The sequence below is a fragment of the Notothenia rossii genome, assembly GCF_949606895.1.
Source record: "Notothenia rossii genome assembly, chromosome: 10".
Lineage (NCBI taxonomy): Eukaryota > Metazoa > Chordata > Actinopteri > Perciformes > Nototheniidae > Notothenia > Notothenia rossii.
In genome coordinates this window covers 37,187,572-37,206,341 of record NC_136908.1, presented here as the reverse complement: position 1 = coordinate 37,206,341, position 18,770 = coordinate 37,187,572, and positions in this window count along the sequence as shown.

The window sequence follows — 18,770 nt, the reverse complement described above, 5'->3', positions numbered from 1 at the left end:
TCTTCCATTCGTTTAAGAACACTTTTCCGACTATTTTAAACAACTTTTCCCCGCCTTTCAAACACTTGTTCCTGGGTTATAGCCTGTCATTTTTGCAGGATATAATTTAACATGGAATCTCTCCTGGAAATGGACATATTCTGTGCATTTCCAGGAGAGGTTACATGTTAAATGATATCCTGCAAAATGACAGGCTACAACTCTCTTCCATACGTTTAAGAACACTTTTCCGACTATTTTAAACAACTTTTCCCCGCCTTTCAAACACTTGTTCCTGGGTTATAGCCTGTCATTTTGCAGGATATCATTTAACATGGAATCTCTCCTGGAAATGGACATATTCTGTGCATTTCCAGGAGAGGTTACATGTTAAATGATATCCTGCAAAATGACAGGCTACAACTCTCTTCCAGACGTTTAAAAACACTTTCCCCGACCATTTAAACATTATTTCTGGCTTGTAAAGTGCGGTGATGAGCCCTGACAGTATCAGACTATTTAAAGGGTTACCAGGAGCATGAGAATATCCTCCAAAGAAGGGGTGGTAGTGTCATGAATAATGTCGAATATGGATGCCGATGTGCGGACGGTAAAGCACCGCAAAATCCACCCCCTTTAGGGTGACCAGGGGCATGAAATTCTGTAGGGTGTGAACATCTGGGTTTAGTCCGTGGGGGAGTGCTTAAGTCCGGGGGTCCGGGGTCTCACGGTGCACGAGGTTATGGAAGTACCACTGTTGCCGGAGGTCCTCAGTCCGTCCTTTGGGGCTCTGTCAGGGGCTACAGAGAGGTGGTTTTCCCGGTCCCTCTCCTGGAGGTATGAAATAACCTGAGCTCCATGTGAGGGAGAGAGGCTGGAGGTCATTAGGCCGTCCTTTGGGGCTCTGTGAGGTGCTTTTCTCGGTCTATTTTAATGGAAGTCTGACATGAGCAGAGTGTGCATGTGAGGGAGCCGTGCTGGAGCTGCTTAGTCCGTCCTTTGGGGCTCTGTGAGGTGCTTTTCCCGGTCTATTTTAATGTAAGTCTGACATGAGCAGAGTGTGCATGTGAGGGAGCCGTGCTGGACCTGCTTAGTCCGTCCTTTGGGGCTCTGTGAGGGGCTAAATAGAGGTGTTTTTCCCGGTCTATTTTAATGTAAGTCTGACATGAGCAGAGTGTGCATGCTTTGAAACTAATCCACCCACGCTTAGCATGCTATTTTAGGGTATAAATCGTACCTTGTCACCATGCACTGTGCTCCCTGGGACGACGCGCCCTCCTGTGGGGACACATGAGAACTGCACTCAAATCACTTTGTGCTTTTTAAACAGTTTAACATATTTTTTTCCACATTTAAAAACCGCTTTCTGCCCTGGAAATCATTTCTAATCATTATTACCGTTATGGAGGGGCTGCAGGAACACTTTCCCCGCCTTGCAAACATGTATTCCTGATTAAAATAATCAATTTGTTCCGCCTGCTTTCCGTCAGCACCTCTGCGGCTGTCGGATTAACACAGATGAATGCACTTTTAACACTCACGCAGCCAGAATTCCTGCTCTTTTCCTGGGTTACAAAGTGAGGTGACGCAGCCTGTCCTCTGAGTCTCCCCGCCTCTCAGAGACTTATTTCTGGGTAAAAAAACCCATGTGCTCCGCCCCCTGGATCTCTGCATGTGTGTGTGCCTGTGAGTCTCTGGCTACTGTCCACATGCCCGCATTATGAGGCACTATTTTCGGATACATTTTCTCATTTTCACCACTTTTCATGTTTTTATTATGTATATTGTTATATTATTATTATTATTATTGTATATATGTATACTGTGTATACTGTTTTTGTAAAAATCATGTGATTATTAAATAAATAATAAAACATGACTATAACCTTGAAGGTTCCCAGGGGCAAATACAGTGCCAGGTGTCAGACTATTTAAAATATGTTTACCCAGGATTCAGACACCTTCCCTGGCTTGTAAAATGCGGTGATGCGCCCTGGAGGTATCAGACTATTTTAAACAACTTTTCCCCGCCTTTCAAACACTTGTTCCTGGGTTATAGCCTGTCATTTTGCAGGATATAATTTAACATGGAATCTCTCCTGGAAATGGACATATTCTGTGCATTTCCAGGAGAGGTTACATGCTAAATGATATCCTGCAAAATGACAGGCTACAACTCTCTTCCATTCGTTTAAGAACACTTTTCCGACTATTTTAAACAACTTTTCCCCGCCTTTCAAACACTTGTTCCTGGGTTATAGCCTGTCATTTTGCAGGATATCATTTAACATGGAATCTCTCCTGGAAATGGACATATTCTGTGCATTTCCAGGAGAGGTTACATGTTAAATTATATCCTGCAAAATGACAGGCTACAACTCTCTTCCAGACGTTTATAAACACTTTCCCCGACCATTTAAACATTATTTCTGGCTTGTAAAGTGCGGTGATGAGCCCTGACAGTATCAGACTATTTAAAGGGTTACCAGGAGCATGAGAATATCCTCCAAAGAAGGGGTGGTAGTGTCATGAATAAGGCCGAATATGGATGCCGATGTGCGGACGGTAAAGCATCGCAAAATCCACCCCCTTTAGGGTAACCAGGGGCATGAAATTCTGTAGGGTGTGAACATCTGGGTTTAGTCCGTGGGGGAGTGCTTAAGTCCGGGGGCCCGGGGTCTCACGGTGCACAAGGTTATGGAAGTACCACTGTTGCCGGATGTCCTCAGTTCGTCCTTTGGGGCTCTGTGAGGTGCTTTTCCCGGTCTATTTTAATGGAAGTCTGACATGAGCAGAGTGTGCATGTGAGGGAGCCGTGCTGGAGCTGCTTAGTCCGTCCTTTGGGGCTCTGTGAGGTGCTTTTCCCGGTCTATTTTAATGGAAGTCTGACATGAGCAGAGTGTGCATGTGAGGGAGCCGTGCTGGAGCCGCTTAGTCCGTCCTTTGGGGCTCTGTGAGGTGCTTTTCCCGGTCTATTTTAATGGAAGTCTGACATGAGCAGAGTGTGTGTGTGAGGGAGCCGTGCTGGAGCTGCTTAGTCCGTCCTTTGGGGCTCTGTGAGGGGCTAAATAGAGGTGTTTTTCCCGCTCTATTTTAATGTAAGTCTGACATGAGCAGAGTGTGCATGTGAGGGAGCCGTGCTGGACCTGCTTAGTCCGTCCTTTGGGGCTCTGTGAGGGGCTAAATAGAGGTGTTTTTCCCGGTCTATTTTAATGTAAGTCTGACATGAGCAGAGTGTGCATGCTTTGAAACTAATCCACCCACGCTTAGCATGCTATTTTAGGGTATAAATCGTACCTTGTCACCATGCACTGTGCTCCCTGGGACGACGCGCCCTCCTGTGGGGACACATGAGAACTGCACTCAAATCACTTTGTGCTTTTTAAACAGTTTAACATATTTTTTTCCACATTTAAAAAACGCTTTCTGCCCTGGAAATCATTTCTAATCATTATTACCGTTATGGAGGGGCTGCAGGAACACTTTCCCCGCCTTGCAAACATTTATTCCTGGTTAAAATAATCAATTTGTTCCGCCTGCTTTCCGTCAGCACCTCTGCGGCTGTCGGATTAACACAGATGAATGCACTTTTAACACTCACGCAGCCAGAATTCCTGCTCTTTTCCTGGGTTACAAAGTGAGGTGACGCAGCCTGTCCTCTGAGTCTCCCCGCCTCTCAGAGACTTATTTCTGGGTAAAAAAAGCCATGTGCTCCGCCCCCTGGATCTCTGCATGTGTGTGTGCCTGTGAGTCTCTGGCTACTGTCCACATGCCCGCATTATGAGGCACTATTTTCGGATACATTTTCTCATTTTCACCACTTTTCATGTTTTTATTATGTATATTGTTATATTATTATTATTATTGTATATATGTATACTGTGTATACTGTTTTTGTAAAAATCATGTGATTATTAAATAAATAATAAAACATGACTATAACCTTGAAGGTTCCCAGGGGCAAATACAGTCCCAGGTGTCAGACTATTTAACATATGTTTACCCAGGATTCAGACACCTTCCCTGGCTTGTAAAATGCGGTGATGCGCCCTGGAGGTATCAGACTATTTTAAACAACTTTTCCCCACCTTTCAAACACTTGTTCCTGGGTTATAGCCTGTCATTTTGCAGGATATCATTTAACATGGAATCTCTCCTGGAAATGGACATATTCTGTGCATTTCCAGGAGAGTTTACATGTTAAATGATATCCTGCAAAATGACAGGCTACAACTCTCTTCCATACGTTTAAAAACACTTTTCCGACTATTTTAAACAACTTTTCCCCGCCTTTCAAACACTTGTTCCTGGGTTATAGCCTGTCATTTTGCAGGATATCATTTAACATGGAATCTCTCCTGGAAATGGACATATTCTGTGCATTTCCAGGAGAGTTTACATGTTAAATGATATCCTGCAAAATGACAGGCTACAACTCTCTTCCATACGTTTAAGAACACTTTTCCGACTATTTTAAACAACTTTTCCCCGCCTTTCAAACACTTGTTCCTGGGTTATAGCCTGTCATTTTGCAGGATATCATTTAACATGGAATCTCTCCTGGAAATGGACATATTCTGTGCATTTCCAGGAGAGGTTACATGTTAAATTATATCCTGCAAAATGACAGGCTACAACTCTCTTCCAGACGTTTATAAACACTTTCCCCGACCATTTAAACATTATTTCTGGCTTGTAAAGTGCGGTGATGAGCCCTGACAGTATCAGACTATTTAAAGGGTTACCAGGAGCATGAGAATATCCTCCAAAGAAGGGGTGGTAGTGTCATGAATAAGGCCGAATATGGATGCCGATGTGCGGACGGTAAAGCATCGCAAAATCCACCCCCTTTAGGGTAACCAGGGGCATGAAATTCTGTAGGGTGTGAACATCTGGGTTTAGTCCGTGGGGGAGTGCTTAAGTCCGGGGGCCCGGGGTCTCACGGTGCACAAGGTTATGGAAGTACCACTGTTGCCGGAGGTCCTCAGTCCGTCCTTTGGGGCTCTGTCAGGGGCTACAGAGAGGTGGTTTTCCCGGTCCCTCTCCTGGAGGTATGAAATAACCTGAGCTCCATGTGAGGGAGAGAGGCTGGAGTTCATTAGGCCGTCCTTTGGGGCTCTGTGAGGTGCCCAAGAGAGGTGCTTTTCCCGGTCAATTTTAATGGAAGTCTGACATGAGCAGAGTGTGCATGTGAGGGAGCCGTGCTGGAGCTGCTTAGTCCGTCCTTTGGGGCTCTGTGAGGTGCTTTTCCCGGTCTATTTTAATGGAAGTCTGACATGAGCAGAGTGTGTGTGTGAGGGAGCCGTGCTGGAGCTGCTTAGTCCGTCCTTTGGGGCTCTGTGAGGGGCTAAATAGAGGTGTTTTTCCCGCTCTATTTTAATGTAAGTCTGACATGAGCAGAGTGTGCATGTGAGGGAGCCGTGCTGGAGCTGCTTAGTCCGTCCTTTGGGGCTCTGTGAGGTGCTTTTCCCGGTCTATTTTAATGGAAGTCTGACATGAGCAGAGTGTGCATATGAGGGAGCCGTGCTGGAGCTGCTTAGTCCGTCCTTTGGGGCTCTGTGAGGTGCTTTTCCCGGTCTATTTTAATGTAAGTCTGACATGAGCAGAGTGTGCATGTGAGGGAGCCGTGCTGGACCTGCTTAGTCCGTCCTTTGGGGCTCTGTTAGGGGCTAAATAGAGGTGTTTTTCCCGGTCTATTTTAATGTAAGTCTGACATGAGCAGAGTGTGCATGCTTTGAAACTAATCCACCCACGCTTAGCATGCTATTTTAGGGTATAAATCGTACCTTGTCACCATGCACTGTGCTACCTGGGACGACACGCCCTCCTGTGGGGACACATGAGAACTGCACTCAAATCACTTTGTGCTTTTTAAACAGTTTAACATATTTTTTTCCACATTTAAAAACCGCTTTCTGCCCTGGAAATCATTTCTAATCATTATTACCGTTATGGAGGGGCTGCAGGAACACTTTCCCCGCCTTGCAAACATGTATTCCTGGTTAAAATAATCAATTTGTTCCGCCTGCTTTCCGTCAGCACCTCTGCGGCTGTCGGATTAACACAGATGAATGCACTTTTAACACTCACGCAGCCAGAATTCCTGCTCTTTCCCTGGGTTACAAAGTGAGGTGACGCAGCCTGTCCTCTGAGTCTCCCCGCCTCTCAGAGACTTATTTCTGGGTAAAAAAAGCCATGTGCTCCGCCCCCTGGATCTCTGCATGTGTGTGTGCCTGTGAGTCTCTGGCTACTGTCCACATGCCCGCATTATGAGGCACTATTTTCGGATACATTTTCTCATTTTCACCACTTTTCATGTTTTTATTATGTATATTGTTATATTATTATTATTATTATTGTATATATGTATACTGTGTATACTGTTTTTGTAAAAATCATGTGATTATTAAATAAATAATAAAACATGACTATAACCTTGAAGGTTCCCAGGGGCAAATACAGTGCCAGGTGTCAGACTATTTAAAATATGTTTACCCAGGATTCAGACACCTTCCCTGGCTTGTAAAATGCGGTGATGCGCCCTGAAGGTATCAGACTATTTTAAACAACTTTTCCCCGCCTTTCAAACACTTGTTCCTGGGTTATAGCCTTTCATTTTGCAGGATATAATTTAACATGGAATCTCTCCTGGAAATGGACATATTCTGTGCATTTCCAGGAGAGGTTACATGTTAAATTATATCCTGCCAAATGACAGGCTACAACTCTCTTCCATACGTTTAAAACACTTTTCCGACTATTTTAAACAACTTTTCCCCGCCTTTCAAACACTTGTTCCTGGGTTATAGCCTGTCATTTTGCAGGATATCATTTAACATGGAATCTCTCCTGGAAATGGACATATTCTGTGCATTTCCAGGAGAGGTTAGTGTTAAATTATATCCTGCAAAATGACAGGCTACAATTCTCTTCCAGACGTTTAAAAACACTTTCCCCGACCATTTAAACGTTATTTCTGGCTTGTAAAGTGCGGTGATGAGCCCTGACAGTATCAGACTATTTAAAGGGTTACCAGGAGCATGAGAATATCCTCCAAAGAAGGGGTGGTAGTGTCATGAATAAGGCCGAATATGGATGCCGATGTGCGGACGGTAAAGCACCGCAAAATCCACCCCCTTTAGGGTGACCAGGGGCATGAAATTCTGTAGGGTGTGAACATCTGGGTTTAGTCCATGGGGGAGTGCTTAAGTCCGGGGGCCCGGGGTCTCACGGTGCACGAGGTTATGGAAGTACCACTGTTGCCGGAGGTCCTCAGTCCGTCCTTTGGGGCTCCGTCAGGGGCTACAGAGAGGTGGTTTTCCCGGTCCCTCTCCTGGAGGTATGAAATAACCTGAGCTCCATGTGAGGGAGAGAGGCTGGAGGTCATTAGGCCGTCCTTTGGGGCTCTGTGAGGTGCCCAAGAGAGGTGCTTTTCCCGGTCAATTTTAATGGAAGTCTGACATGAGCAGAGTGTGCATGTGAGGGAGCCGTGCTGGAGCTGCTTAGTCCGTCCTTTGGGGCTCTGTGAGGTGCTTTTCCCGGTCTATTTTAATGTAAGTCTGACATGAGCAGAGTGTGCATGTGAGGGAGCCGTGCTGGAGCTGCTTAGTCCGTCCTTTGGGGCTCTGTGAGGTGCTTTTCCCAGTCTATTTTAATGTAAGTCTGACATGAGCAGAGTGTGCATGTGAGGGAGCCGTGCTGGAGCTGCTTAGTCCGTCCTTTGGGGCTCTGTGAGGTGCTTTTCCCGGTCTATTTTAATGTAAGTCTGACATGAGCAGAGTGTGCATGTGAGGGAGCCGTGCTGGAGCTGCTTAGTCCGTCCTTTGGGCCTCTGTGAGGTGCTTTCCCCGGTCTATTTTAATGGAAGTCTGACATGAGCAGAGTGTGTGTGTGAGGGAGCCGTGCTGGAGCTGCTTAGTCCGTCCTTTGGGGCTCTGTGAGGGGCTAAATAGAGGTGTTTTTCCCGCTCTATTTTAATGTAAGTCTGACATGAGCAGAGTGTGCATGTGAGGGAGCCGTGCTGGACCTGCTTAGTCCGTCCTTTGGGGCTCTGTTAGGGGCTAAATAGAGGTGTTTTTCCCGGTCTATTTTAATGTAAGTCTGACATGAGCAGAGTGTGCATGCTTTGAAACTAATCCACCCACGCTTAGCATGCTATTTTAGGGTATAAATCGTACCTTGTCACCATGCACTGTGCTCCCTGGGACGACGCGCCCTCCTGTGGGGACACATGAGAACTGCACTCAAATCACTTTGTGCTTTTTAAACAGTTTAACATATTTTTTTCCACATTTAAAAACCGCTTTCTGCCCTGGAAATCATTTCTAATCATTATTACCGTTATGGAGGGGCTGCAGGAACACTTTCCCCGCCTTGCAAACATTTATTCCTGGTTAAAATAATCAATTTGTTCCGCCTGCTTTCCGTCAGCACCTCTGCGGCTGTCGGATTAACACAGATGAATGCACTTTTAACACTCACGCAGCCAGAATTCCTGCTCTTTTCCTGGGTTACAAAGTGAGGTGACGCAGCCTGTCCTCTGAGTCTCCCCGCCTCTCAGAGACTTATTTCTGGGTAAAAAAAGCCATGTGCTCCGCCCCCTGGATCGCTGCATGTGTGTGTGCCTGTGAGTCTCTGGCTACTGTCCACATGCCCGCATTATGAGGCACTATTTTCGGATACATTTTCTCATTTTCACCACTTTTCATGTTTTTATTATGTATATTGTTATATTATTATTATTATTGTATATATGTATACTGTGTATACTGTTTTTGTAAAAATCATGTGATTATTAAATAAATAATAAAACATGACTATAACCTTGAAGGTTCCCAGGGGCAAATACAGTGCCAGGTGTCAGACTATTTAACATATGTTTACCCAGGATTCAGACACCTTCCCTTGCTTGTAAAATGCGGTGATGCGCCCTGGAGGTATCAGACTATTTTAAACAACTTTTCCCCGCCTTTCAAACACTTGTTCCTGGGTTATAGCCTGTCATTTTGCAGGATATAATTTAACATGGAATCTCTCCTGGAAATGGACATATTCTGTGCATTTCCAGGAGAGCTTACATGTTAAATGATATCCTGCAAAATGACAGGCTACAACTCTCTTCCATACGTTTAAGAACACTTTTCCGACTATTTTAAACAACTTTTCCCCGCCTTTCAAACACTTGTTCCTGGGTTATAGCCTGTCATTTTGCAGGATATAATTTAACATGGAATCTCTCCTGGAAATGGACATATTCTGTGCATTTCCAGGAGAGGTTACATGTTAAATGATATCCTGCAAAATGACAGGCTACAACTCTCTTCCAGACGTTTATAAACACTTTCCCCGACCATTTAAACATTATTTCTGGCTTGTAAAGTGCGGTGATGAGCCCTGACAGTATCAGACTATTTAAAGGGTTACCAGGAGCATGAGAATATCCTCCAAAGAAGGGGTGGTAGTGTCATGAATAAGGCCGAATATGGATGCCGATGTGCGGACGGTAAAGCATCGCAAAATCCACCCCCTTTAGGGTAACCAGGGGCATGAAATTCTGTAGGGTGTGAACATCTGGGTTTAGTCCGTGGGGGAGTGCTTAAGTCCGGGGGCCCGGGGTCTCACGGTGCACAAGGTTATGGAAGTACCACTGTTGCCGGATGTCCTCAGTTCGTCCTTTGGGGCTCTGTGAGGTGCTTTTCCCGGTCTATTTTAATGTAAGTCTGACATGAGCAGAGTGTGCATGTGAGGGAGCCGTGCTGGAGCTGCTTAGTCCGTCCTTTGGGGCTCTGTGAGGTGCTTTTCCCGGTCTATTTTAATGGAAGTCTGACATGAGCAGAGTGTGCATGTGAGGGAGCCGTGCTGGAGCTGCTTAGTCCGTCCTTTGGGGCTCTGTGAGGTGCTTTTCCCGGTCTATTTTAATGGAAGTCTGACATGAGCAGAGTGTGCATGTGAGGGAGCCGTGCTGGACCTGCTTAGTCCGTCCTTTGGGGCTCTGTTAGGGGCTAAATAGAGGTGTTTTTCCCGGTCTATTTTAATGTAAGTCTGACATGAGCAGAGTGTGCATGCTTTGAAACTAATCCACCCACGCTTAGCATGCTATTTTAGGGTATAAATCGTACCTTGTCACCATGCACTGTGCTACCTGGGACGACGCGCCCTCCTGTGGGGACACATGAGAACTGCACTCAAATCACTTTGTGCTTTTTAAACAGTTTAACATATTTTTTTCCACATTTAAAAACCGCTTTCTGCCCTGGAAATCATTTTTAATCATTATTACCGTTATGGAGGGGCTGCAGGAACACTTTCCCCGCCTTGCAAACATGTATTCCTGGTTAAAATAATCAATTTGTTCCGCCTGCTTTCCGTCAGCACCTCTGCGGCTGTCGGATTAACACAGATGAATGCACTTTTAACACTCACGCAGCCAGAATTCCTGCTCTTTTCCTGGGTTACAAAGTGAGGTGACGCAGCCTGTCCTCTGAGTCTCCCCGCCTCTCAGAGACTTATTTCTGGGTAAAAAAAGCCATGTGCTCCGCCCCCTGGATCTCTGCATGTGTGTGTGCCTGTGAGTCTCTGGCTACTGTCCACATGCCCGCATTATGAGGCACTATTTTCGGATACATTTTCTCATTTTCACCACTTTTCATGTTTTTATTATGTATATTGTTATATTATTATTATTATTATTGTATATATGTATACTGTGTATACTGTTTTTGTAAAAATCATGTGATTATTAAATAAATAATAAAACATGACTATAACCTTGAAGGTTCCCAGGGGCAAATACAGTGCCAGGTGTCAGACTATTTAAAATATGTTTACCCAGGATTCAGACACCTTCCCTGGCTTGTAAAATGCGGTGATGCGCCCTGGAGGTATCAGACTATTTTTAACAACTTTTCCCCGCCTTTCAAACACTTGTTCCTGGGTTATAGCCTGTCATTTTGCAGGATATAATTTAACATGGAATCTCTCCTGGAAATGGACATATTCTGTGCATTTCCAGGAGAGGTTACATGTTAAATGATATCCTGCAAAATGACAGGCTACAACTCTCTTCCATACATTTAAGAACACTTTTCCGACTATTTTAAACAACTTTTCCCCGCCTTTCAAACACTTGTTCCTGGGTTATAGCCTGTCATTTTGCAGGATATAATTTCACATGGAATCTCTCCTGGACATGGACATATTCTGTGCATTTCCAGGAGAGGTTACATGTTAAATTATATCCTGCAAAATGACAGGCTACAACTCTCTTCCAGACGTTTAAAAACACTTTCCCTGACCATTTAAACATTATTTCTGGCTTGTAAAGTGCGGTGATGAGCCCTGACAGTATCATACTATTTAAAGGGTTACCAGGAGCATGAGAATATCCTCCAAAGAAGGGGTGGTAGTGTCATTAATAAGGCCGAATATGGATGCCGATGTGCGGACGGTAAAGCACCGCAAAATCCACCCCCTTTAGGGTAACCAGGGGCATGAAATTCTGTAGGGTGTGAACATCTGGGTTTAGTCCATGGGGGAGTGCTTAAGTCCGGGGGCCCGGGGTCTCACGGTGCACGAGGTTATGGAAGTACCACTGTTGCCGGAGGTCCTCAGTCCGTCCTTTGGGGCTCCGTCAGGGGCTACAGAGAGGTGGTTTTCCCGGTCCCTCTCCTGGAGGTATGAAATAACCTGAGCTCCATGTGAGGGAGAGAGGCTGGAGGTCATTAGGCCGTCCTTTGGGGCTCTGTGAGGTGCCCAAGAGAGGTGCTTTTCCCGGTCAATTTTAATGGAAGTCTGACATGAGCAGAGTGTGCATGTGAGGGAGCCGTGCTGGAGCTGCTTAGTCCGTCCTTTGGGGCTCTGTGAGGTGCTTTTCCCGGTCTATTTTAATGGAAGTCTGACATGAGCAGAGTGTGCATGTGAGGGAGCCGTGCTGGAGCTGCTTAGTCCGTCCTTTGGGGCTCTGTGAGGTGCTTTTCCCGGTCTATTTTAATGTAAGTCTGACATGAGCAGAGTGTGCATGTGAGGGAGCCGTGCTGGAGCTGCTTAGTCCGTCCTTTGGGCCTCTGTGAGGTGCTTTCCCCGGTCTATTTTAATGGAAGTCTGACATGAGCAGAGTGTGTGTGTGAGGGAGCCGTGCTGGAGCTGCTTAGTCCGTCCTTTGGGGCTCTGTGAGGGGCTAAATAGAGGTGTTTTTCCCGGTCTATTTTAATGTAAGTCTGACATGAGCAGAGTGTGCATGCTTTGAAACTAATCCACCCACGCTTAGCATGCTATTTTAGGGTATAAATCGTACCTTGTCACCATGCACTGTGCTCCCTGGGACGACGCGCCCTCCTGTGGGGACACATGAGAACTGCACTCAAATCACTTTGTGCTTTTTAAACAGTTTAACATATTTTTTTCCACATTTAAAAACCGCTTTCTGCCCTGGAAATCATTTCTAATCATTATTACCGTTATGGAGGGGCTGCAGGAACACTTTCCCCGCCTTGCAAACATTTATTCCTGGTTAAAATAATCAATTTGTTCCGCCTGTTTTCCGTCAGCACCTCTGCGGCTGTCGGATTAACACAGATGAATGCACTTTTAACACTCACGCAGCCAGAATTCCTGCTCTTTTCCTGGGTTACAAAGTGAGGTGACGCAGCCTGTCCTCTGAGTCTCCCCGCCTCTCAGAGACTTATTTCTGGGTAAAAAAAGCCATGTGCTCCGCCCCCTGGATCTCTGCATGTGTGTGTGCCTGTGAGTCTCTGGCTACTGTCCACATGCCCGCATTATGAGGCACTATTTTCGGATACATTTTCTCATTTTCACCACTTTTCATGTTTTTATTATGTATATTGTTATATTATTATTATTATTGTATATATGTATACTGTGTATACTGTTTTTGTAAAAATCATGTGATTATTAAATAAATAATAAAACATGACTATAACCTTGAAGGTTCCCAGGGGCAAATACAGTGCCAGGTGTCAGACTATTTAAAATATGTTTACCCAGGATTCAGACACCTTCCCTTGCTTGTAAAATGCGGTGATGCGCCCTGGAGGTATCAGACTATTTTAAACAACTTTTCCCCGCCTTTCAAACACTTGTTCCTGGGTTATAGCCTGTCATTTTGCAGGATATCATTTAACATGGAATCTCTCCTGGAAATGGACATATTCTGTGCATTTCCAGGAGAGTTTACATGTTAAATGATATCCTGCAAAATGACAGGCTACAACTCTCTTCCATACGTTTAAGAACACTTTTCCGACTATTTTAAACAACTTTTCCCCGCCTTTCAAACACTTGTTCCTGGGTTATAGCCTGTCATTTTGCAGGATATCATTTAACATGGAATCTCTCCTGGAAATGGACATATTCTGTGCATTTCCAGGAGAGGTTACATGTTAAATTATATCCTGCAAAATGACAGGCTACAACTCTCTTCCAGACGTTTATAAACACTTTCCCCGACCATTTAAACATTATTTCTGGCTTGTAAAGTGCGGTGATGAGCCCTGACAGTATCAGACTATTTAAAGGGTTACCAGGAGCATGAGAATATCCTCCAAAGAAGGGGTGGTAGTGTCATGAATAAGGCCGAATATGGATGCCGATGTGCGGACGGTAAAGCATCGCAAAATCCACCCCCTTTAGGGTAACCAGGGGCATGAAATTCTGTAGGGTGTGAACATCTGGGTTTAGTCCGTGGGGGAGTGCTTAAGTCCGGGGGCCCGGGGTCTCACGGTGCACAAGGTTATGGAAGTACCACTGTTGCCGGATGTCCTCAGTTCGTCCTTTGGGGCTCTGTGAGGTGCTTTTCCCGGTCTATTTTAATGGAAGTCTGACATGAGCAGAGTGTGCATGTGAGGGAGCCGTGCTGGAGCTGCTTAGTCCGTCCTTTGGGGCTCTGTGAGGTGCTTTTCCCGGTCTATTTTAATGGAAGTCTGACATGAGCAGAGTGTGCATGTGAGGGAGCCGTGCTGGAGCCGCTTAGTCCGTCCTTTGGGGCTCTGTGAGGTGCTTTTCCCGGTCTATTTTAATGGAAGTCTGACATGAGCAGAGTGTGTGTGTGAGGGAGCCGTGCTGGAGCTGCTTAGTCCGTCCTTTGGGGCTCTGTGAGGGGCTAAATAGAGGTGTTTTTCCCGCTCTATTTTAATGTAAGTCTGACATGAGCAGAGTGTGCATGTGAGGGAGCCGTGCTGGACCTGCTTAGTCCGTCCTTTGGGGCTCTGTGAGGGGCTAAATAGAGGTGTTTTTCCCGGTCTATTTTAATGTAAGTCTGACATGAGCAGAGTGTGCATGCTTTGAAACTAATCCACCCACGCTTAGCATGCTATTTTAGGGTATAAATCGTACCTTGTCACCATGCACTGTGCTCCCTGGGACGACGCGCCCTCCTGTGGGGACACATGAGAACTGCACTCAAATCACTTTGTGCTTTTTAAACAGTTTAACATATTTTTTTCCACATTTAAAAAACGCTTTCTGCCCTGGAAATCATTTCTAATCATTATTACCGTTATGGAGGGGCTGCAGGAACACTTTCCCCGCCTTGCAAACATTTATTCCTGGTTAAAATAATCAATTTGTTCCGCCTGCTTTCCGTCAGCACCTCTGCGGCTGTCGGATTAACACAGATGAATGCACTTTTAACACTCACGCAGCCAGAATTCCTGCTCTTTTCCTGGGTTACAAAGTGAGGTGACGCAGCCTGTCCTCTGAGTCTCCCCGCCTCTCAGAGACTTATTTCTGGGTAAAAAAAGCCATGTGCTCCGCCCCCTGGATCTCTGCATGTGTGTGTGCCTGTGAGTCTCTGGCTACTGTCCACATGCCCGCATTATGAGGCACTATTTTCGGATACATTTTCTCATTTTCACCACTTTTCATGTTTTTATTATGTATATTGTTATATTATTATTATTATTGTATATATATATATACTGTGTATACTGTTTTTTGTAAAAATCATGTGATTATTAAATAAATAATAAAACATGACTATAACCTTGAAGGTTCCCAGGGGCAAATACAGTGCCAGGTGTCAGACTATTTAAAATATGTTTACCCAGGATTCAGACACCTTCCCTGGCTTGTAAAATGCGGTGATGCGCCCTGGAGGTATCAGACTATTTTAAACAACTTTTCCCCGCCTTTCAAACACTTGTTCCTGGGTTATAGCCTGTCATTTTGCAGGATATAATTTAACATGGAATCTCTCCTGGAAATGGACATATTCTGTGCATTTCCAGGAGAGGTTACATGTTAAATTATATCCTGCCAAATGACAGGCTACAACTCTCTTCCATACGTTTAAAAACACTTTTCCGACTATTTTAAACAACTTTTCCCCGCCTTTCAAACACTTGTTCCTGGGTTATAGCCTGTCATTTTGCAGGATATCATTTAACATGGAATCTCTCCTGGAAATGGACATATTCTGTGCATTTCCAGGAGAGGTTACATGTTAAATGATATCCTGCAAAATGACAGGCTACAACTCTCTTCCATACGTTTAAGAACACTTTTCCGACTATTTTAAACAACTTTTCCCCGCCTTTCAAACACTTGTTCCTGGGTTATAGCCTGTCATTTTGCAGGATATCATTTAACATGGAATCTCTCCTGGAAATGGACATATTCTGTGCATTTCCAGGAGAGGTTACATGTTAAATTATATCCTGCAAAATGACAGGCTACAACTCTCTTCCAGACGTTTATAAACACTTTCCCCGACCATTTAAACATTATTTCTGGCTTGTAAAGTGCGGTGATGAGCCCTGACAGTATCAGACTATTTAAAGGGTTACCAGGAGCATGAGAATATCCTCCAAAGAAGGGGTGGTAGTGTCATGAATAAGGCCGAATATGGATGCCGATGTGCGGACGGTAAAGCATCGCAAAATCCACCCCCTTTAGGGTAACCAGGGGCATGAAATTCTGTAGGGTGTGAACATCTGGGTTTAGTCCGTGGGGGAGTGCTTAAGTCCGGGGGCCCGGGGTCTCACGGTGCACAAGGTTATGGAAGTACCACTGTTGCCGGAGGTCCTCAGTCCGTCCTTTGGGGCTCTGTCAGGGGCTACAGAGAGGTGGTTTTCCCGGTCCCTCTCCTGGAGGTATGAAATAACCTGAGCTCCATGTGAGGGAGAGAGGCTGGAGTTCATTAGGCCGTCCTTTGGGGCTCTGTGAGGTTCCCAAGAGAGGTGCTTTTCCCGGTCAATTGTAATGGAAGTCTGACATGAGCAGAGTGTGCATGTGAGGGAGCCGTGCTGGAGCTGCTTAGTCCGTCCTTTGGGGCTCTGTGAGGTGCTTTTCCCGGTCTATTTTAATGGAAGTCTGACATGAGCAGAGTGTGCATGTGAGGGAGCCGTGCTGGAGCTGCTTAGTCCGTCCTTTGGGGCTCTGTGAGGTGCTTTTCCCGGTCTATTTTAATGGAAGTCTGACATGAGCAGAGTGTGCATGTGAGGGAGCCGTGCTGGAGCTGCTTAGTCCGTCCTTTGGGGCTCTGTGAGGTGCTTTTCCCGGTCTATTTTAATGGAAGTCTGACATGAGCAGAGTGTGCATGTGAGGGAGCCGTGCTGGAGCTGCTTAGTCCGTCCTTTGGGGCTCTGTGAGGTGCTTTTCCCGGTCTATTTTAATGGAAGTCTGACATGAGCAGAGTGTGTGTGTGAGGGAGCCGTGCTGGAGCTGCTTAGTCCGTCCTTTGGGGCTCTGTGAGGGGCTAAATAGAGGTGTTTTTCCCGCTCTATTTTAATGTAAGTCTGACATGAGCAGAGTGTGCATGTAAGGGAGCCGTGCTGGACCTGCTTAGTCCGTCCTTTGGGGCTCTGTGAGGGGCTAAATAGAGGTGTTTTTCCCGGTCTATTTTAATGTAAGTCTGACATGAGCAGAGTGTGCATGCTTTGAAACTAATCCACCCACGCTTAGCATGCTATTTTAGGGTATAAATCGTACCTTGTCACCATGCACTGTGCTCCCTGGGACGACGCGCCCTCCTGTGGGGACACATGAGAACTGCACTCAAATCACTTTGTGCTTTTTAAACAGTTTAACATATTTTTTTCCACATTTAAAAACCGCTTTCTGCCCTGGAAATCATTTCTAATCATTATTACCGTTATGGAGGGGCTGCAGAAACACTTTCCCCGCCTTGCAAACATTTATTCCTGGTTAAAATAATCAATTTGTTCCGCCTGCTTTCCGTCAGCACCTCTGCGGCTGTCGGATTAACACAGATGAATGCACTTTTAACACTCACGCAGCCAGAATTCCTGCTCTTTTCCTGGGTTACAAAGTGAGGTGACGCAGCCTGTCCTCTGAGTCTCCCCGCCTCTCAGAGACTTATTTCTGGGTAAAAAAAGCCATGTGCTCCGCCCCCTGGATCTCTGCATGTGTGTGTGCCTGTGAGTCTCTGGCTACTGTCCACATGCCCGCATTATGAGGCACTATTTTCGGATACATTTTCACCACTTTTCATGTTTTTATTATGTATATTGTTATATTATTATTATTATTGTATATATATATACTGTGTATACTGTTTTTTGTAAAAATCATGTGATTATTAAATAAATAATAAAACATGACTATAACCTTGAAGGTTCCCAGGGGCAAATACAGTGCCAGGTGTCAGACTATTTAAAATATGTTTACCCAGGATTCAGACACCTTCCCTGGCTTGTAAAATGCGGTGATGCGCCCTGGAGGTATCAGACTATTTTAAACAACTTTTCCCCGCCTTTCAAACACTTGTTCCTGGGTTATAGCCTGTCATTTTGCAGGATATCATTTAACATGGAATCTCTCCTGGAAATGGACATATTCTGTGCATTTCCAGGAGAGGTTACATGTTAAATGATATCCTGCAAAATGACAGGCTACAACTCTCTTCCATACGTTTAAGAACACTTTTCCGACTATTTTAAACAACTTTTCCCCGCCTTTCAAACACTTGTTCCTGGGTTATAGCCTGTCATTTTGCAGGATATCATTTAACATGGAATCTCTCCTGGAAATGGACATATTCTGTGCATTTCCAGGAGAGGTTACATGTTAAATTATATCCTGCAAAATGACAGGCTACAACTCTCTTCCAGACGTTTATAAACACTTTCCCCGACCATTTAAACATTATTTCTGGCTTGTAAAGTGCGGTGTTGAGCCCTGACAGTATCAGACTATTTAATGGGTTACCAGGAGCATGAGAATATCCTCCAAAGAAGGGGTGGTAGTGTCATGAATAAGGCCGAATATGGATGCCGATGTGCGGACGGTAAAGCATCGCAAAATCCACCCCCTTTAGGGTAACCAGGGGCATGAAATTCTGTAGGGTGTGAACATCTGGGTTTAGTCCGTGGGGGAGTGCTTAAGTCCGGGGGCCCGGGGTCTCACGGTGCACAAGGTTATGGAAGTACCACTGTTGCCGGAGGTCCTCAGTCCGTCCTTTGGGGCTCTGTCAGGGGCTACAGAGAGGTGGTTTTCCCGGTCCCTCTCCTGGAGGTATGAAATAACCTGAGCTCCATGTGAGGGAGAGAGGCTGGAGTTCATTAGGCCGTCCTTTGGGGCTCTGTGAGGTGCCCAAGAGAGGTGCTTTTCCCGGTCAATTGTAATGGAAGTCTGACATGAGCAGAGTGTGCATGTGAGGGAGCCGTGCTGGAGCTGCTTAGTCCGTCCTTTGGGGCTCTGTGAGGTGCTTTTCCCGGTCTATTTTAATGGAAGTCTGACATGAGCAGAGTGTGCATGTGAGGGAGCCGTGCTGGAGCTGCTTAGTCCGTCCTTTGGGGCTCTGTGAGGTGCTTTTC